The sequence below is a fragment of the Seriola aureovittata genome, chromosome 12 (genome assembly GCF_021018895.1).
Source record: "Seriola aureovittata isolate HTS-2021-v1 ecotype China chromosome 12, ASM2101889v1, whole genome shotgun sequence".
NCBI lineage: Eukaryota > Metazoa > Chordata > Actinopteri > Carangiformes > Carangidae > Seriola > Seriola aureovittata.
In genome coordinates, this window is record NC_079375.1 from 11,002,163 (window position 1) to 11,024,547 (window position 22,385).

General features: G+C 39.8%; 1 protein-coding gene across 2 annotated transcripts in view; it reads right to left on the reverse strand.

Annotated features, from left to right (window-relative positions):
- b4galt2 (UDP-Gal:betaGlcNAc beta 1,4- galactosyltransferase, polypeptide 2) overlaps positions 1 to 22,385 on the reverse strand; it is a 171,540-nt gene that overhangs the window by 88,871 nt on the left and 60,284 nt on the right. The gene's annotated exons all lie outside the window — the stretch shown is intronic.

Below are 22,385 nucleotides of genomic sequence, written 5' to 3' on the forward strand. Positions count from 1 at the left end.
GGGTTGTTTTAAATCTCTGGCAAGGACGATAACTGCAGCCCGTCGTCCTGTGAGCCCGGATCATTAAAATATAAGAGCAAGCTTTGCTGTTTGGGCTCCGACCAAAGCCCTGCAACCATAAACCGCATTTAAACAACCCAGACTCTGAGTGCTCACGCTGTAGAAAAGCACAAAATGTATTGATATAATTCATTATTTATTTTTATCATTATAAGAACTCAGTTAATTTTCAAAGCATCATGTGTTTAAAAAAACAAAACAAAACATATTAGATGATATTTATCATTCAAAACTCTGCGAAGTAAAGAGGATCAAGTCCGTTAGTGTCGTTTGATCAAGGACCTGTAACATACTTAGAAAGAAGGTACTGTAATGTAATAAAATGTAATTGTGTGTAATCAATCATTTTGTGTGGCAATAATAAACATATCGTACCATCCTAATTATAGGCAAACACTGATTCTACAAATTCTACATATATTTTTAAAGGACAACAGTGACTGATGAAAAGACCTGTCACAGCTTATTCTTCTGTGCCGTAGAGCTCCATTGTCAAAAAAATGCATAAATGAGTCACAAAGTTCCTTCGTTACAATGAACATGGGCACTGTAATTTATTTTGGGTAAATCTCACATACACCATTCTGCAGCTGGAAATACTCACAAGCAGCCTACATCAAATGTGTAACAATCTGTGGTGAAAAATAATTCCCAATCCCCAATTATAAAGTTTGTTAAATAAGTTTGCTAAACACTACAGTGTCCAGCTGTGTTGTTAAACTATTATGCTGCATATCTGACCCGTTTTTTTAGAGATGAATTATCTTCAGTAGAAATTTATTAGCACTAAAATCTTGAAATAAAGCAGTTTGCACCAAGCTTCTTCTGACCTTGTCTAAAAGGGAGGTAAATGTAGCAGCATCTGACAAAAAGACAATACTAAATGCACTGTTTGACGTCTTAGAAAAAGTAATATTGTGGCACCTTGAATTCCAACAGGCAGGGTGCAGAAGTCGAAAAACTACTGAAAGACACATTGTTGGTTTTGGTTTTTCATGGGATTTGTGGACAATAAGAAAAAAATCCTTCTCCTTTACGACATTAGATTATTGACCAGAGCTTTCAGAGCGTCCACTGATATAAACTCCACATAATGTACTGCACATACTGTATCTTGTGTTGAACATGTGTATGAATACTCAGTATTCACTCCACTGCAGGGCAGAGGGGGGGAAGCCAGACAGAGAGATGAGGCCCACACAGGTATATGAGCTAATAATCCACTTAGCATTGACGCAAGTTTTGTGTTGAGAGATCTCCTCCAATCCACGCTGCGCAGGCAAGCAGCGTGATCGATGGCAACAAGGTTACATGTTCATAACACACCTCTTTATCACACCACAAGAGCTGAATGCAAATAGTCCCCACAGCCCTCTCTCCTGTCCACTTCTGCCTGTCATCCTCCGTCCTCTCTGCTCTCATGTCTCTCGTTGTTTTTGTTTTGTTTTTTTTTGCTTCCTCCTCTCTTGCACTAATGAGACAGTCGGTGGAACATGGTGTTTTCATTTCGTCTCAGTGAGCAGTTAGTTAGCTCTCAGGCAACAAATGAAAGACACGATAACAGAAAATACAAGTAATAGCACAAGAATACGCAGTTTTTACATCATAAGTTGTGTTGTTTTTTTTGTTTGTTTGTTTTTTTACACTAAAATTCTGTAATTGGTTTGTGCAGATACCTTTGAGTACCAGGTAAATAAAGCAGTGACATGGCCTTTAAAGCCACATATTAAATATACATTTCTGCCCACCGTCTCTTAGAAATAACCCACTTCAGAGACCTATATTACGCTTTATTTAGGGCAAGTCTTAAATCCAGTGCAAGGCAAAGAGAGCGTTGTGTGTTTTTAGTGCACTGTGTCTCTGCAGCAGATAAGGACCCGTGACCATAATATAATGTTACTATTCTCTTAGTAGCAATGTAGCAAACAAAGGCCTGTATTCAGGTTACAATAATTAGTTTGCAGGGGAAAACTTATCCCAAAAAACGATACAGCAGCAATTGAATGTGTGATCCAAGTATGAATCAAACTGATGATCATACTATTGTTAGCAGCACAATATTATATATATATTATAGTCTTTACAATGAAGACAACTCATCCTTCTTATCAAGGGTCAGAAATCAGATTCTTGATTTAAGGTTTAAGTTTTTATTTTTATTCATTTGGATTATTTTCTAGAGGAAGTGATGCTCTTCACTGTCATTGTTTCGTTCTTTGTATAGATCAGAAAAGATGGAGACAGGTAAAGGTTCACAGTCAGTTTCCAAACAGTCCAGCCGAGTAGACACAGACGACTACAGAGAGAGAGAGAGAGAGAGAGAGAGAGAGAGAGAGAGAGAGAGAGAGAGAGAGAGAGAGGTGAGTGAGTGAGTGAGTGAGTGAGTGAGTGAGTGAGTGAGTGAGTAAATGTGTGTGCATGTGTGTGCCTGAAATCAGAAAATGTGAATGTGATTTTGAGCTAATGATGGTCGAGAGAGAGAGATGATAAGTGAGAGATGTAATGTGTGGTAGATTGATAGCAGCAGAATTATCACAAACACACACACACACACACACACACACACACACAGACACACACACATAATAATATCTCATGCTTATCTATGTGGCGATATTAGAGCAATACATTATAATCATGCTGCTTGATCGCTCTATCTGGGACACCGGCTGCACTTTGGGGGATACATAACTGCTTTGTCTGCAAATATACACTGTACACAGGCATCCACACACACACACACACACACACACACACACACACACACACACACACACACACACACACATACACACACACACACAGTATACAGACCAAATTTCCCCCCACAATAATGAACCAAATCTCTGAGCTACTAGGTTAGCAGCACATGTACAGACACAATACACTGAGAAGAGCAGACCTGAGGCAGTGAGCACTCCAAACAAACACACACAGTCACACACACACACACACACACCACACACACACACACACACAAACACACACACACACACACACACACAAACAAACACACACAGTCACACACACACACACACACACACACACACACACACACACACACACAAACAAAAACACACACACACACACACACACACACACACACACACACACACACACACACACACACGGCCTATTTGAGGCGGTGATTCAGCCTGGGTCAGACTTGATAACAAGGAAACAGAAATAGGATAAAAATTGGAGCACTCGAGTATATTTTGTTGGTTCTGAGGGCTTCGTGTGACGTGGCATCCATTCATAGATTATGTGTGCTCTTTGCTTCTGTTTCTCTCTCTCTTGCTGTCTCATGTTGTTGCCCTTCTCACCACATAACACATAGATCACAGCTGTACAATCACAGAAATATTTCAGACAACATTCAGACCTCTCCCTCCGTCAATGGGTCGAGGATTTAACGGATCCACCTGATTCACCGGAGAAATAAATAGGGTCATATGGGGTCTGTGTATCAAGACAATATGTCTGCCAACTCTGATCACATGTTGTGTCAATTACTTAAGGAGTATTACATGTTTTTTTTAGGTGAGATCGAGAGTGAGAACTGTGAAGTGCACGTTTACTGGTGCAGCATCTATTTGTACACTCCTGGTTGGGGCAGGTTTTCCATGTGTCCATTTTGGATTGAGTGCAAAATATTGGATTAGTGAAAACAGACTGAGTGCCACATGGATCCACAACAAAAATAATAAATAGTTTAATTATAGAAAAAACAATCACTGACTCTGTCTTGTTAGGCTGTAATTAGTGACTAGTAACTTGTTTATTTTGTTTACGGTTCAGCTAATAAGGCATACAAATTTTAATTTCACAAGGTTTAAAAAGTAAATAAAAAAACACACTTTTTTAAATGGTTAACCAACAAATATTAGGTGTGTTTACATTATTTGATCATAAACTCGTCATTTATTATGGATTTTTTAAAATCATTTTTATCCTTATGCCATTAATCTGAGAAAGTCTGAGAAATCCGGTAAATGTCCGCAAATTATGTCACTTCAGTCAGCGCCGGCTGGGGATGAAGACTGCGAGTTAGAAAATGAAAGCAGCCTGGGGGGTGTGTAGTTGGAAAGACGTGAGCTCACCAGACCTCTGTACTCTGCTCCTAATCTCTGCTTGAGGCTAGCAGCTAGCAGCTGGAAGCTACATTAGCTTCAACCAAAATAATAAACCCAAATCTCCAGCCAACCAGTAGGCAGTTGAGTTGCATTGTGGGTAATCACAAAAATTAGAGACACGGAATAAGAAAGACATTATCTCTGGTTCCGCTGCATCGATTTTGATTTTTAACAGTCAATAATGGTAGAGGAGTGCGATGCTAAAGCACTGGAGTAACTGCAATTTAATATTGATAAGCTTAAACACAATTACATTGTTTGAGTCATTAAATCTACAATTGAACTGCATAGGGTTTAAAATTCGAACAAAGTATATTGTACATATATGTTCATTTCCCAGGATATCGTATGAAATACTATATTTACTGCTTTGTCTATATCTGGCCTATTATGACTAAAAGGGTATAACATTTAAGAAGATGTCTTTGTTGGGTGATTGCAATCAAATAACCACCACCACATCTCCACACAGTGTACAGTCATATAACTGAATGCAAAATGAACTAAAACAAAACAACTTCCATCACTGAATAAAAAGAAGAAAAAAAATCTGTGGTTTAATTTGACATAATTTAACTTTCTTCTTCCTTTGAAGTCTAGGTCCATGTAGATAACACCATGACTTGTGCTGTTACAGAGTCACTGGTCAGGCCATCTGACCACGCAAACTACACAACAACAGGCTGGTTGTTAATCAGCAGTCCTGTTCCGAGACATTTTGTGCCTTCGCGTTACTTAAGTGACAAGTGAAGCAGCAGCAGGGTCAGATTTCAGGGAGAAGTTCTGAGTTCATAATTGAGTTTGGTTCTTTGGCCTCAGGAGGAGTGGAGAAGTGGGAGTCAGAGAAAGTGAATAAATGGAAAGAAAAAAGTAAAGAATGGAGAGTGAAAGGACAGAGAAAGAGGGAGGGAGAGATTGTTTCTCTCCCTCTGCCTCCCACTGACACGGGCTCTGTGACAATAGAGAGTTTCAACTCTCTGAATCTTATTAGCCCGTCTACTCTCTCCTTCTCTTCTCTTTCTCTCTCTCTCAATCATTTACAAGTGTCTCTACCAACTGCGGGCTGTAATTGCTATTCTTCCAGAGATGGGGAGAGTGGGAGAAAAAGAGATGGAGGTAGAAAAAGACGGAAAGGAGTGGGGGGAAAAGAAGAGATGTGATGGAGGGAGAGGAAGAGAGGGAGGGAAATGTGTACGAGAAATTAGGAGAAATTCAAGCCACTACTTATAGAGAAAGAAATTTGAAAACACTGCTTTTACAATATCGTTCATTTTATCATTCCCTTATGTTTTCTTCCTCCTCTTCCCTTGCCACCTCTTTTCAACAGCCCTGAGTCTGGACCTATCCTCTAAAAAATCAGCAGCAGCAAAGACTGTGTACAAACATGAAACCCTGATTGTGTGTGTTTCTGTATCTGCATGCAAGTGTGTGTGTGTGTGTGTGTGTGTGTGTGTGTATGTATGTGTGTGTTCATGAGAATTCACTGGATCAGAGGATTATTGTTATCTAAGAATCTACTCGACATGCAAAACATCCAGTCATCTGTTCGTGTGGGTGTGTGTTTATGCACAACACCCAGTATGCATCTGCGTGTGTGCCAGAGAAGAAGAGATGAAGGGTTAACAGTGGTGTATTTACGGCGACATCCACAAACTGATAGCTTTGTTGTTGCATGATATGTTGCTGGAAAATAAAACCCAGACAACAAAAAGGAAACATGAATTTTACGAAAAGGATAATGTGAAGCTGGTCTGTTCTTGGTTGCTGTTCTGTAGCCATCTTTCAAACACCACATGCAGAGAGAATATTCAAAAATAGTCCCACGGTGATTGAATTTTAAAGGGATATAAGATAACCTTGACAAAAACATGTTAAAATTGTACTTCCACTGAAATGGACAGACATCAAATGCTTCTTGAAGGACTGGGGCCCTGGGATGGGCATGAAAGTCTCCTAGTTGAATCATCAGCATAAAACAACAGCGACTATATTTGAAAATATCTGCTTCTTTGATAAAAAGTTAAAAATACAAACCTGTGTACTTACAGATGTAAGGAGAGAAATCAACTATGACTCCCAAGGTGCATTTCTGTAGGAAACATGCAATCAAAGATCTTAAAATTCTGTTGCATGCCGCTAATGCCGAGCAGCGGTTGAGGCTCATGTTTGTACTGTATAGTCTTTACAGCCATTCGCCATAGCAAACTGACAAAGAAACCCTGCTGTCTCAGAAATTAAGTTGAAATACTTTTTCTAAAACTGATGGACACGTCATGAATAATAAATACTGTTACATACTGAGGTGACTCTATGTTGAGAAACACTAAGGATGTCACTACAAGAAAATTAAAGACTTTCAGTCCTGGTGGGCAACTACTTAACAACACAGCCAGTGACAACAGCATTGAACAGGGAGGATAAAAGCACAACAAGCAGCTGCAGTGCCATGACGGAGTGGGAGTTTGTGAGATTATTGATACCACCCCTATGACTTGGTTGAACGGGACTGGCGAAGACTAGACTGATACTACGCTGACTTGTTCACAACTTTAGCGCTCTGCAAGAATTGCTCTGGGTCTGAGCTCTGCAGTTTTAAAGTGTTTAAAGTGACTTCAAAGTTAACATTTCTTGTTGGAAAGTTAATCAAATGAAAACAAAAAGACAACAAATGTATGTAAATGGCTACAAAGAAACTCAAAACAACTACAAAGAGACTCAAAACAACTACAAAGAAACACAAAACAAATACAAAGAGACACAAAACAAATACAAAGAGACGCAAAACAACTACAAAGAGACACAAAACAACTACAAAGAGACACAAAACAACTACAAAGAAACACAAAACAACTACAAAGAGACACAAAACAAATACAAAGAAACACAAAACAACTACAAAGAGACACAAAACAAATACAAAGAGACACAAAACAACTACAAAGAGACACAAAACAACTACAAAGAAACTCAAAACAACTATAGAAAATGACCACAAAGAGGCAAAAAAAATGGCCGCTGCCCTTTTTTCTCTCTTTCAGTCTGGATGTCTTGCCCCTATGTTGGAGGGGTTGGGGGGCTTTTCTATACCTGTGCCCAGGAGCCCACTGTTCCCTAATCCCCCCATGACCACAGTCAATATATAAATAAAATGATTAAATAAAGTAATTTCACAAGTACTCTTTGTTTCGTCTTTCATCAAACTTCCACAAAAATGTGTTTTAACGAGGAAACAAAGACCACAGCTCTGATACAGGCATTTCCCTTGGATTTGTTTTGTTCCCATGTTCAGACACGTTAGCAGCCACGCATAGAGGGAATAACAATCTTTAATCATCAGGAAATATATTTCTATTTTCTGGCATAATGTATGACAAACATTGTGTGCGTACACAAACAAGCCTTAACAAGTAATTTCATTAGCGAGTGTGAATTTTAAGCAGGCTGGTGAAAGTAATTACAGTGTGAAAAGCTTCAGACATTTTGGAAAATGTTCTTTGAGAGCGCTATGTCTCGCATCTAGTAACAGTACTTTTATCAACATTTACTGAAGTACTACTCAATGCTCTATTCAATACCAGTGTTGCGGATCATTAACCAAACAAGCAAGACAAAAAGCACTTAATGGCTCCAATCCATGTGCACAGTATGTTCACTGATGTGTTTTTGTAATGAGACAGAAGAGGTTGCAAGTAGGGGGCATGGAGACAGATGGAGAATGCATGTAACAGAACAATGTATCCTGGAATAAAAAACAGGGTGTGTCAACACAGAAAGAGAGGTGGACCACATCAGAAAAGAATGAAGGAAAGAGCATGAAAGAAAGGAAGGAGAGTGAGTTATAGATTTGAGATACAGACAGCAGTGGGAGAATAAATACAGAAAAAGAGAGAACGACACAGCTGAAGAAACAGAGGTAGAAAACAATGAAAACACAAAGTGAAGGGGGTGACAGATAGTGTGAGGCTGTGAGCCAAATTCCATGGCAACATAACACCAGTGAAATGAAAGTGCTGTTTCACTTCACTGCAGAGCTGTTACTGTTTGTAATTGTCAGGTTTCTTATTTTCTTTGTATTACAGGCTGCCATCCATGTAAATATCCACAGAATTTATATTGATGCTACAGATAGCACATGAACCAGTGCAGAACAAATGATAAAGAGTGCATTTGCATCAATTACATTCACATTAATTTACTGTATCATCAAACTACTTATTAGTTCTGGGTCAGGTTTCATTTTAAGACTCTTTACCTCCACATTTAATACAATTTAATACCCGTTTCATGGTTATACCTGCTAAAGTATGAAAGTGTGATGGAAACCAGTAGGTACAATAAGGCCTGGAATGATTTATTATTTAATCAGACCTTTTCTCTACTTCAGCAGTATATAGTAATAATTTCTAATGATATAATTCATTAAAAAAACGGCGACCTAGACTCAGCAGCAGAAACTGGATGGGTGGATTAATCAATGACAAATTATTAATTCATTTAAGTTTATTAAGCTTTTGCCACAATTTACACTCGCCCATTATAAGATGATGAGCTTCCAAGCTACTGTAGCTGGCAGTGTTTGCTACAGGTGCCGACTGAAACTCCACAAATAAGGACTGAGCAGCCTCCTACTCACACATCCACTGTCAAAATAATCCCACTTTTAGTTCGTAAGTGTGTAACTTTGCCTGACCTGACTAACATTACTGCCAACACCAGCCGAGAGAAAATATCAAAGACTTTTGTAAATTAAATTGAAGATCTGAATAACTTCTCAGGCCACATTTTGTGAAAACTGGATTCGGTGCACCTTTAAAAAGACCAGCACTAATTGTAAGCAGTAGAGTATAGCACATTTACATTGAGAAAACGGACAACATTAGAGATATTCAGTGGTACCAGTATTCAGAATTTTGAGTGTGACAGTGACGCTATTGTCCCACAACGTAATGAACTAAGGAAATGTAGGGGCTACTCACAAGTGGGATTAAAAACATTTGGCTTTCTCTTTGTTGCACCCACTAGAATTTCAGTCTAATTATTATGTGATAACACTAAGTTTTTGTTTGTTGAAAAATCAAACAGTGCCAGTTAAATCTGGTGCAGTCTACATGTTGCTGTCAGTCTAGTTTCCGTCTATTCCAGTCTATCTCCTGGGATGGATGCTCCCACTGGGAGGCACCAGAGTCAGGTCATCTTTGTAGGAGCCCCATTGGCTAATATGTATGTGGATGCATATGATTGGTTGTTTTTGATTTTTTTTCTGCTTTATGCTTGCCCTATTTAAATGTTGTCTATGGTATTTTCTATGAAGTTGTTTTATGTACTACAGGTGTTGCTGGAGCTTTGACCTCTTTAGACTTTTTCCCTTCTTTGTGCACCTTGGAAGTAGGTGACGTTGTGTCAGAAAAATGCTTTTACTTCTACTGGCACCAGAGTCAGACACTTTTACTTAGATTTAAGAACAGCTTTAGCGCTCCAAAGCTGGGCTTTGATTAGAGCTGGAACAATTAGTCGATTAATCAATGAGCTGATCGACAGAAAATTTATCAGCAACTATTTTGATAATCAAATAATCAGTGTAATTTTTTTTTTTTTTTTTAAATGGTTTAAAAGTTGCTGTTTTTAGCTTCTGAAATGTGAGAGTTTTGTGTCTTTCATTATTACACATGACAGCAAAAACTAAATATCTTTGGATTTTGGACTGTTGGTCAGACAACACAAGACATTTGATTAATCAATAATGAAAATAATCTTTAGTTGCAGCCCCAGCTGTGATCATTAAAAAAAATCCTGTTGTTTTTAATCACATGGATCGTTATTCAGTTTCCTCTTAAAAAAACAGACAATTATGTGATCGTAATCCTTGATTATCATCATCCTATTAATCTGGAATTAACCTATTCCAAGTAATCTAGGGACGGCAGCCACAGTAAAACTGAGTTGTGTACTGGCTCTATCAAACATACAAACTCATGTGTTTTTGTGTGTATTTCCCTAGATGATGTATTTGGCATGATTTGGACTGTTCTCCCTATTACATGATATCAAATCTGCATGAGTGGCAGATGAAACAACAGTAGCACGCCAGCTTGTATTTGTGTGTGCATATAAGTGTGTGTGTGAATGTGCGCACGCGTGTGTGTGTGTGTAAGCGTGTTTGGCAGTACAGCTACAGGTCTCACTGCCACTGTCCAGCTGGCATACTGATGTGGTAGTTGGCACATATGCTGACACACACACACTACAAACACTGTTCTCGGAAGAGTTAGTATCCTGAAATAGCCGTAGCCAAGCGCATGAAGACTCCAAGGTCATGATGCTGTCAGAGCACGCTGAGGCTGGTTGTGGTCAGACGTGAAATGGTGCAGAGAGCTGGTTTCACGCTGCCAGAGGATTACAATGTAGACTCAAGTTTTCATTCTACCAGGACACACAGCCAAGAATAACGCTGCAAAACAAATTCGTCATCGGTCCAGTGCTGAGTGAAAGTCTTGACATTTTTCCTGCTTTGTGTAAAGTCGTAAAGTCGGTCAGATATACAGACAGAGAGAGAAAGAAGCACTGTCCTGTCCATCATAAAGGTTAAAGATCAAATGATTCATCAGTTACATTAACTGCTTAACTTTGTCTACTATAAAGGCAAACTTTAAGATAAAATGAAATGTCAATCATGTGAGTTGCTATGTTGTTCACAAGTGCTAACATCAAGATAAGACTGACATTAATAACCTGCCACCGTTACAGTACCTGCTTAGTTTACCATAAAGGCAATAATACACATTGTCAATAATTTTGCTCACGTTATTAACAATGTTTTGGTCCTCAGACATTCATCACGCCTAAACTCATTGAGGCGCCACACAAAGAGCATCATATATGGACTGACTATGGGGTCTGACCCAGGAAAATGTCACCAATCAAGAGGACGCTAGCTGCACCTTGCATGACTACAAATTAGGGTCAATGAGCCCATCAAACAAAATAAACAAACATGGTATATAGATTCACATTACTAAATCTGGTCCTCAAAGGACATTACAGTTACTGTGTTTCTGGACAGGCCGATATTCTAGACTATATTTATTAAAACCTTGAACGCTGACATCACGGTAAAATCAGCATCATTTAGCTGTTAATTTTACTGCTTATTAAGGCTAATGCTAAGCTAAAAAAAATACCATGTCAGTTATGTTAGTTTCTAATTTGTTGGTCAAAGAGCCGAATGTTAGTTCCTAACCTTGTAAATAAAGGTTAACATCAACTAAAATGATATGACCTCAGTAAGGTAGTTGTTATAATTCATCAAGGCAAAAAAATATCAGTAATATTTACTGCTCCCTTTGATCAATTAGGTGGATGCTAAGCTAAAACAATATAATATCAGTTACGTTAGCTACATCATAAAAGCTAACACTGAGTGTAAATGAACCGTCACTGATGTTAGCTGTTATCTTTGTCCATCTAAAGACTGCCATTAAGCTGAAATGTTCAGACTCAGCACAAAGTAAATTGTGAAGTCAGCAGCATACAAAGTAAATTGAAAGAAGCAGATGGACGTGAACATACACAGATTTTCTCTTGGTGGCAAGAGCAAAGGTTAAGACATGCACATGGAGTGAAAACAGGAAAACGAAAAACTGGAGAAAAAAAAACAGTGAGAGTTTTATGATCAGTTAGCATCTGTCACAACAAAACTCAGCCAAACTCTGCACAAAAAGTCAGAGCGTACAGTGCTAGCTAACAGCGACAGCTGACATTTGCCACCACAACAACAATATGAATGCACGTAAACCATAAACATCCACCACATCTCCAACTCATATTTACTGCACATTTGTAGGAGAATGGCTACGGAAAAATTAGTGCACTCCTATTTGAAAACATAGTCTCAGGAGACACACAAGCTCCTTTTCAGGTGCACAAACAGTGATTTAATTCTCTAAAACCTCAGAGTCAGAGCTCAAAATCAACAAGACTTACAGGTGGTTACCTGAATGTCAATGTGGATGACTGGATGAACTGTATATATTAGAAACACAAATTTACCAGCGAGTGTCTTGCCTTTGCCTGACCTATAAGGATATTTTTTTTTATCAGTGCTTCAAATGGAGAGAGAAAAATACTCTTTCAGAGAGCAGTTCATGTCGCGCACATGTTCCTAGCTGAACGGAATCTGACATTTGACATTTCTGAGGCTGTACTTTGAAGCGTCTTGCATGCATGTGTGTATTTGCCTGTGTCAGCACACACACAGACACCTACACACAGACACACATAAATCCATCTGAGAGTATCAGTGTCCCTCTGCTCACGTCTGTCTTGATCTTCCCCTGCTTTAATCTGCTTTCCTTCTTTTCTCCCTGGAATTTCTTTCTACTGTTCATCACCATTAAAGGCCATCCACATGCGTCCAACTGTGAGTGGACGCAAATGCCACAAACACACACATGGACGCCAGACACACAACCCCGGTGAACCTGACTTCTTGAAGGACAGCTTGTTCGGAAATTTAATTCAAAGCAGTCATTCCAGCATGCAAAGAGGATTGCAGGCAGACACACGGTGGGAAAAATAACACAAAAACTAATTAATTTGAAAGTGTGGATAGAGTGAGAGGATTGAATTCAAGTGAGGAAGGGGTTTCAGTAATTTCAGCAGCCACTGAGAAAGCCTGGATCTTCTTCTGGTCTCAGAAATGTGAGGAGTGCATTTGGGGATTTGTGGACAGGAAACAAAAAATGACAGAACTCACAGGGTGTCAGTGGAGGCAAGCAAGAACTAGACTTTTGTGGTCTCTCATTTTGATCTTATTAACAGCTACAACAGCTTTCTGGACAGGCTGAGACGGGATAGAGCAGGGTGAGTGATACAAAAACAGCAAATTACAGCAATCAAGGCGGATGGATACAAAGGCATGGTCTGAGCACACACAGGGAGACAGAGAGACAGAGATGTACTGCACTTTGAAAGAACATGAATTGTGGAAGAAATGACACTGTTAATGTCTCGAAAACTGATTGGATCCTCATTAAAAATGCAGTTAAGTCCTCGTGTTGAGTGTAATCCTCCATTAAATTATCACTGAAACAAAAAAAATGTCCTCTTGACTCTTCTTCACTACAGCAAATAGCTTAATTTGACCTCGAAAAGTGTTTGCACTGTGCCTCATTGTTTAATGATTTTGCAGTCTACTGTAATTACACTGGGTGTAAAATGACTTAATGACCGTGAGGGTAAAAAGCAGGCTATATGTTTTAATTTGAGCGCCTTGCAGCTACAAGAACAAAACAGCTACACTGTGTTTTAACTCTGCACCATATGGCTTTAATTTAGTTTTTTTTTTTTTTTCTGAACTAAATTAGGGAAACAAGCAAAGAAAAACTAGAGCTGAAGTCATTCATGCCTGTCTTGAAACTCGTAGCAACTGTAGCAACAGCAGCACAATGAATCAAAAGCAGCCTGATAAGTCAGGCCCTTGTTTACTCCACAGTGCATCACTATAATTAGGAGCCACACAGAGTCATGGATCCTCACAGAAAATAGCAAAAACAGAAAACAGACTTTCTGAAAAAATAATGTGCTGTGTTAGTTTCAAGTTACTATTATTACAGTGATAATAATAATAATCATTATTATTATTATTATTATTAATATAACATGATTTGTAGTAGAAATAGAAGTTTAAAATCATCGAAGCAGCAGTGGGGGGTCTATCGTTGCGCACCAGTTTTTAAAAAAATTGCAAAAAGTGATATTTGCTGTCAGTTGTCAGTGTCTTGGTACAAACTGTGCCAGCGTGTTGTCACACCGAGTCACCCCAAGTTTAAAAATAATCATATTTATAGTATGATGTCTCAAGGAGTCTGGAACTGTCATGCTGCATTTCTTATTTGGAGCCTTTCGAATTTGTGTATGTTTATGTCCATGGGCTCGTCTAAATGCTCAGGCTGCCAGGGTAAACGATTAATGTGCGTTATCATGGTGACAGCATTTTCTCAACCACAGCATTACATACTCCATGGTTATAGAAAAGCTCATTCAAAGGTGCGGAACAGTGACTAGTTTTTGGCAGTAGCAACAAAACAACCCCTGTGAAGTAAGAAACTAATGCCATTTCCTCCTCTCTCCGAGTTCTGGTTTTATTCCTTTAACCCACAAAAGGCTAAAATGTCTTCAAATAATGTGTATTATTTGGCTAAAGGCCCACCAGCAATTTATCCAACTTACCACTTGCCTCTGCAGAACTTTTTCCATCAGTGTGGTGGTGAGACACTTTTGCAATATTGTGCAGGAATATGAGCAACCTGGCAGATTTTTGAGGCCACAATAAACAACACACACAAGTAATAAGGGCATGGACTGGATAAAAAGAAAATATGAATATAATAAGTACTAAGTGCCCTTCATTACAATGAATCAGAGAGGCTTATGAGTTTAACTGAGTCATTTAGGAAACTACATGGCCCCAACTACTCACAACAGGGAATGTTTTAGCAACAGAGTGGCTGAAATCACCCTCAGGTATGAAGGAAAAGGCAAACTGTTAGAGAGACAGTGGGCTCTTTTCAACAGAGATGTCGCTATATTGGCATTAATAAAAAGACCCTTTCTTATGCCATCTTTGATTGTGATTTTAGATAGCATGCCAGCATTGGCATTTCTCCTGCAATGCCAGCTCTATCTTCTCTACCTTTTCTACAGACATCGATCCAGCTCTCTGACTCCCACTGCTACCAGCTTATTGCCGGAACAACAATGCCCCCCCCCCCCCCCGATACAGAATGGTGAGGCAGAACAAAAGAGCATCATTCCCGCCTTGAACAGGCTGTGCAAAAGGGGCTAGAGACAGACCGAACGAGAGAATGTAATGCTTTCAATCTCTCCAGCTGGTGGTGTTTACCCAGCCAGGAGCCCTGACAGCCTGCTACGGACTTTCCCCACACCTGGGGTCTCTCCCGCTCTTCTCTCTCCATTTATAGACCTAACTTCTAAGACAAAACATATTCTGCAGACCAGAAATAAAATATATAAAAGGTACATTTCTCTTATTCAGTAACCTCAGCTGCAGCATACCTGCCTACGTTAATGATTTATGCTTTGAGCAGCAGCTTAAATCAGCACTCAGCAGCTGCTGTTAAAAGCCGTTTGCACTCCACCTGACAGCACATTTGGAGTCTTTGTTTGTTGCAGTGCTACATTCATATTCAAATGTTACTGTAAAGTCTTCTGCTGTGTGGATGAAATGTAAATAAAGCAAAAGGAGAAAAAAAAGAAAGAAAAGGAATTAAAATGAATAAATTTCTAAAAAACCTTTGCTCTACCAAAACTTTTTCTGGCCTGGAAATCACACTATTCATTGCTTTAGCAGCTGCCTCTGTGTTCTGCAAATGAACAATGAAATATGACTCTAACCTGCCTACAATAGCCAATATACAGACTTTGGTGACTGCAGCACAATAGGATAGAAGTACACAACACTAAATACCACTAACACACACACGCGCAATGTCACTGACTTATATTAATTTCCCACAAACTTACCCGAACCTAACCTCATCCCGACCCTAACCAAGTTTTCACCCTAAAACTTAATGATTTACGTTAGTTTGACTTGCTTCTTGTCCCCAAATTGAAGTTGAGTCCCAGTGTGATTGTGTGAGCAGATTTATGTCCTCACAGCATGAGTAATACAAGCCCACACACACACACACACACACACACACACACACACACACCGACCATGATTTGTGTCTGTATGTGTGTGTACGTGTCCACAGCTGACAATGATATTCATCTGTAGGAATGGAAACAGACAGTGAGCTGTGATTCCTTTCAGTTTTGACAAAACACACACAACTTAGCCAATTCAATTACAGACACACACACACACACACACACACACACACACAGACACATAAAAACACAACAAACCGCTCAATAACAATAAATCATTGCCTTCATAACAAATCAGCTCTTTTCACCTCTCATTCTTGTCTGCTGTGCCCCAAACAACAACAATCACTGTTTCAAGAAGAAAAATACAGTAATGAAAACACTGGCAGGGCGATCTAACAGGTCTACCTTCTCCACCTTCTCTTAAGCAACGTGAGGGAAAAATAGTGTAATAAAAAGATAATGAATGTACAAAGAAGAATTAAATGCAAATGTAGACTTAAGTAAGGGGGGGGGCGGGTTATATTTTCACAAAGTGTCGATCTTAATTGTTCACCAACATTTGAATTATCACAATAATTAAAATGTCAAAGACAAATTTCATTAATTTCACCAAATTATTCACAGCTCTGAAATGACTGAATTGTCTTCCTCAATTAATGGAAAATAAAAAGTCTTTTGAGAGCTAATTATTATTTAGCCATAATGATACTGAGTGACTGATTATTAGTGGGCAAACTGTTGGACTGTGTCAGCTAATGTCGGCCACATTTCATGCCATAATTGTATCTCAGGATTAACCCTATAACACCCATCCAAGTCCTTCTAGATGAAAACTAATGGACTATTTTTGATTGTTAGAATCTTGCGATGATTATAGATGCGAAGTTTCCAAAGCTTTATTACACTGCAGACTGCTTTGAATGAATGCAAACGCTATGTTTTCGGCCATGTTCTATAGGGATCACAATGTTAGTCGGTCAACGACTTTGCTCCATATTGAAATGTCTGAACAGCTGTTGGATGGATTGCCATGTAATTTTGACCAGACATTAATGGTGCTCAGAAGATGAATCCTGCTGACTTTGGCGATTCTCTGACTTTTCCTCTAGCGCCAACATCAGATCAGCATCTGTGGATTTGAGTGAAATGTCTTTACAGTTATTGGATGGATCACCTTATATTTGGTACACATTGTTACGTTACCCAGGGGATGAATTGTAATCACTTTGGTGATCCCTTAAAGGTCCCATGTTTTACACTTTTCCTGTGTTTAGTTTTGATATACATATGAAGATACATTTTTGGTTTTACGTACGGAAAACCATCTCAATGTAGTTTTTCATCTTCTCTACAGGTGTCTCTCTGGAGCTTTAGCAACAACAGGTCAGTGAGCCAATCACAGGAGAGGCGCTGAGCCTCTCTCCTGATTGGCTGGCTGTTTTTCTGAGTGATCGAAAAAAAATACAGCAGATTTCAGGTAAACACTCCAAAGCAACCAAATCCAGCAAGGCTTGATGGTGAGTGTGGTTGGGCGGGGCTTGGGCCATGGCTGAGAGCGGTGTCTGCCTTGTTGTGACATAACAAAGTTACAGAAGTCCCAACAGCTGACCCATTTTAAGGTACAGTTTCTGAATAGAGGTTGTCTGCATTTCTCCGCTGACTGAGCACTTTGATACCTTTACAGTATTAATATAGAACCTAGACCTGCTCTATCAAAAAAGACCTGGAAATCTCACTTTATACAATATGGGACCTTTAACTTTTCATCTCACTCTATCATCAGGACAAAACTTTACTTTGTACAAGATCTAAAAAAAATATATAAAAGCTGGATGTAAACCCATCCACAGTCAGGCAGAAAGTCTCTCAAAAGCACATTCACAACACACACACACACACACACACACACACACACACACACACACACACACACACACACACACACACACACACACACACACGATGTTCAGACTTTGGCTGTGGCTCAAATTGGAGCCGTTTTAACTGATGTAACCGCAGTTTTGCTTCTCTGCTGGGTTGAAACCCCTGGCAACCCAACTCTATCTGTCTCCAAAGACACAGTGACAGATCCGATTTCAACAGTGTGCTCCGACAGACCTGAAAGAAGAGAGAGATAAGGAGATGGCTGTGGGGAGGAGGAGAAAGAGGTGGAAGGAGGAGAAACAGAGAATTGCAGAAAGTGGGAAGGGAGAATAATGAACTGAGGGGGAGACATCAAGTGAATGAGAGGGAGAAAAGTAAAGTGCAGAGGGGCAGAGAGAGAAGGAGAAAAATGAATGGACAGGTAAGAAAGAGGACGGGGGAAACAGTGATAGAGGGAGACAGAGAGTGCATGGAGGAGGAGGAGGAGAGAGGAAGGACAGAGGAAGGACAGAAGGCTTCTTTTGTTTCCTCTTCATCAGCAGCTGTCCTCTCCTCCCTGTTCAACATGCTCTTTCATCTCCAGCCATGCAAAGATAAAGGGAGAGAGAGAAACAGAGAGGAGAGGATGAGATGCCCTCACCATCAGCATCTCTCATAGTAATCTGGTCTTTCTCCTTTCTCTCTGCTACCTCTAACCTTATCCTCTCCCTCTCTCTCTCTCTCTCTCTCTCTCTCTCTCTCTCTCTCTCTCTCTCTCTCTCTCTCTCTCTCTCTCTCTCTCTCTCTCTCTCTCTCTCTCTCTCTCTCTCTCTCTCTCTCTCTCTCTCTCTCTCTCTCTGTCTCTCTCTGTCTCTCTCTGTCTCTCTCTGTCTCTTGTGGAACCTGAGTGCGTTCTGGTGCAGCTGCCATGACGGTAAGATGTCACTCATCCAATGAACCTGTCAAACATGGTCAGCATGTGAATAAAGCACATGTTGTACCCAGTCTTCTTGTATTTTATGCATGCACACATGCTGTGTTGGAATATATGGTGGTTAGATAATGCACAGGTGGACACAGGATCGATGGAAAAGACAAATTCTCACATTAAAATAACACAAATGTAATAGCACCTCATGCACTGATCAACCCTGACACCTACAAAATCTGTTTCTATATTAGTAATTTGCTTTGCCACAAACATTTTGGAGGAAATTTAATTGCCTGGATTATACTCTCTGGCAGCGCTTGTTCCAATCAGTGTCTTGTTCTTCCACTGCACAGAAGTCGTGGGGAGGAGGTTGGGCAAGACTTTTGGGTCCAGCATCCCACAGGGTTTAGGCTTTTGAAAAACTTGCTTAAGGTTTTGAAAACTTCACAGTTTGGGTTGAATATTGATAAAGTCTCAGTTCCATGTCTCGCTTCAAGTCAGTGTTGATATCAAAAATTTAACAACCAAGACAATGATGCCAAAACACAACTATTACAGCGTTTATCATGCCCCATTTGCCTGGAATAAGTAACAGTAGGGGATTACAACTGAAATACACTGCTACTTGTTCAGTAGGAACATTTTTTGATGGCAGGGAACAGTTTGCAGATACGTTCAGTATAAACAGTTTTTGCTCTGTTGTAAAAAAAAAAAAAATAAAATCCGAGGAGCATTACATTTTACATTTCTTACAAAAAAAAAAAAGTTACTGCAAAGAAATAGTAGTGTAAAGTGTTGTGCCAGTTTTAAATTACACATTTAAATGGAAACACAGAAACCACCATATTCTTTTTGGCCACTTGGGGGCCAAAAACTCAAACTCAATCACCTTTCACAGTTGTCTGTTTACATATCTCACAGATATGAAGCACTTTTAGCATTAGTCCAATATTTAATAGCCTTTTAGCTCTGTTTTACTCCACCACCCCTGAGAATAATATCCAGCTCTTTAGCTGCTAAATGCTCCACTATGCTCACCAGCTAGTTGCTGACTTTGTCTGTCTGCTGTAAAACAATGAGCTGTAAGGAGCTAAAATGCTCTGCAGAGCTGACAACAACTGCAAAGTCGGGTGATAACTGTCTGTGGGTTCATCACTACGAGCAACTGTCACATTACATGTAGTCGTTTGACCCAATGTTAATATAGAATATTGATAAAAGGGCAAAAAAAGGGATTCAATTCAAACTTAAAGCAGAAGTTTGAATTTAATCCCTTTTGTTATATGTAGATATTCATGTCTACAACTGACTAGATCATCAGTGTCTTAACTGGCTCTTCTGCTTCTACTGACTTTGTGATTCAGGCTGATAAATACGACACATTTCTGCATACAGAATTTAGCCTCACATGGCTTTTAGGGATGCATTAAAAAATAACCGAAACTGTACCAAGCAAGAAAATCATTGTGAACATATGTCTAAAACATTTATCATCTGCTACTATGGTGAGAGAGGAGGAGGAGAGGAGAGGAGAGGAGAGGAGAGGAGAGGAGAGGAGAGGAGAGGAGAGGAGAGGAGAGTGATCCCACTACCAGCCCATCTCTTTGCAAACCGATCTCTCTGCCCCCTGCGCTGAGAGCTACAGTTGCTCCTCTCATCAACTACAAAAGCCTTCAGCTCTCAGGCCTCTGTTGTTTGCACAAAAACTGCATTCTGATACACAGCATGAGGGTTTGCTTTTCTGGGACTTTCCCCCTCTTGTTTCTTCTTTTCCCCTCCCATGATTTTGATGAATTATTAATATTGTTTCTTTTGCTTTCTTCTGTCTAATACTTTTCTCAGTAAATGCATACAACATTTCGAGGCTATATAATGCGGTATCTGCTGCTGCTGAAAAGACAGACAGACTGGCTACGCCTAAGATAGAATACATGCAGAGTTTCATGTGAAACTTTCAGAATAAACTCAGGCCGGATTTCAGGGAGAGTCATTAAGGAAATGAAAACTAAAAACACAAATAAGTGTTATTTGAGAGGATTCTATCTTTTTGTCTTGCTCATGACGGTGTCTCAGAGGACTGGTCAGCTGAGGTGTGAAAGAAAAAAAAAGAGCTTCCATTGTTGTATGAACTATATCAGGCAGCTGCATGAAAGCAATATGAGTAAAAAGGAAAATCTGAATGTGATGTATTGCCAGACATTTGCTGATGCAGGTGTTTTGGGGCCGATATTCAAATGCCAGCCTGCCACATACCACTGCCGCTGGAATACATCACGCTGCAAAAATTTTTGTAGTGACAGATTTTCTTCTTTTTAAACAGTATCTCTGGTTTGTCACGAAGCATTTTTGACAGCGTGGCTTCATCTTAAACCGGGGTCACTGTCGGAAGAAGCAGAATACGTAAGAATACAATTGAAAAAGAGACTGTTGCAGGACAAGTCGATAGCTTTAGATAGAGATATGAAATTTCTGCAGCTGCTAGAGAGGCACAGCAAAAGCATCAGAGAGGATTTCATCACTTCAGAAACAATCAGCGGTGAAACATCTGCATATGGGGTGGAAATGTAACCACAGATGTGAAAACAAACTACAAAACCAGAGCTGGAGGTCTGAGGAAAACAGATGCCAGACATGTGCAGGGGTTGGTAGAGGGGCATCACTCTTTGTCTGCTAAGCCATGCAAACAAGGAACACAGACTGTTTATGTCAGCACAAGCACCACATTAGCATATAGCTCGAGCTCTGCGAGACTTGATAAGCTATGTGGCAAACGCTGGCTGCATTACAGATGATGGATGGATGGATGGATGGACGGACTGGCACAGAGAAAGAGAGACAAAGTGAGAAGAAAATGAACACAATAACAAAAAGTGTCAACAACAATTAATGAAAACCTGAATAACTTGATACATTAACTGATCTATGGTCTTATTATATCAACTTTGTTTCCAAACCACCAACTGTGTTTGTGGTTTTATTTCTGAAAATCCTTTTACAAAACAGCACTAGTGGCCCCAGGGTTCATGTCTGAGTTGTGAGGAGTTCAAAGAAGGATTTCATAATTTCATGTGAATAATTGAAGGCTTGTAAGGCTCGCGAATAACTGAGAAAAGTCTGAAAAATACACATCATTTTGTGCAGCAGAATAGGTTTGTTTCTTATTTCTTACCCTAAAAATCTCATGTGCCATTATGTAAATCGTTCTTTCCTCTCCCCCTACTCAGGGTGGTTTTGGTCATGACTTAGCACTTAGCACTATGCAACGGCTACGCTTCTGAGCTGACCAATTGCACCAAAGTCGCGCATTGTATCGACAGTTTTAATCATTCTGTTCAAAAATGTGTCAGGGCAATGCGGCCCTGTGGCGTCGAAAGTCCCCTTTTAACCACACAAGCACGGCGACGAGTGCAAAGGCTGGCGAAGGTAAAATATAAATGGGATGGGGTCATGAACAAATTCACTCTTAGCCAGCCCCATCAGTGGTCTCACTGCTTTGAAACAGCTGTGCCAATCACACTGAAGCATGATAACAGCCCATCAAATGGATAGAGGCTTCTCAAGGAAATTACACTGTTGTCTCGATGGTGTAGAGCAGCACAATCTGAACATCACGCGGCATCTCAGATCTGCCCTTTATATGGCCACATCAGTCCCACGCTATTTCTAGTGTATCCCACATCATACGTTGTCACATCACATTGTAAAATGTGACACAACGG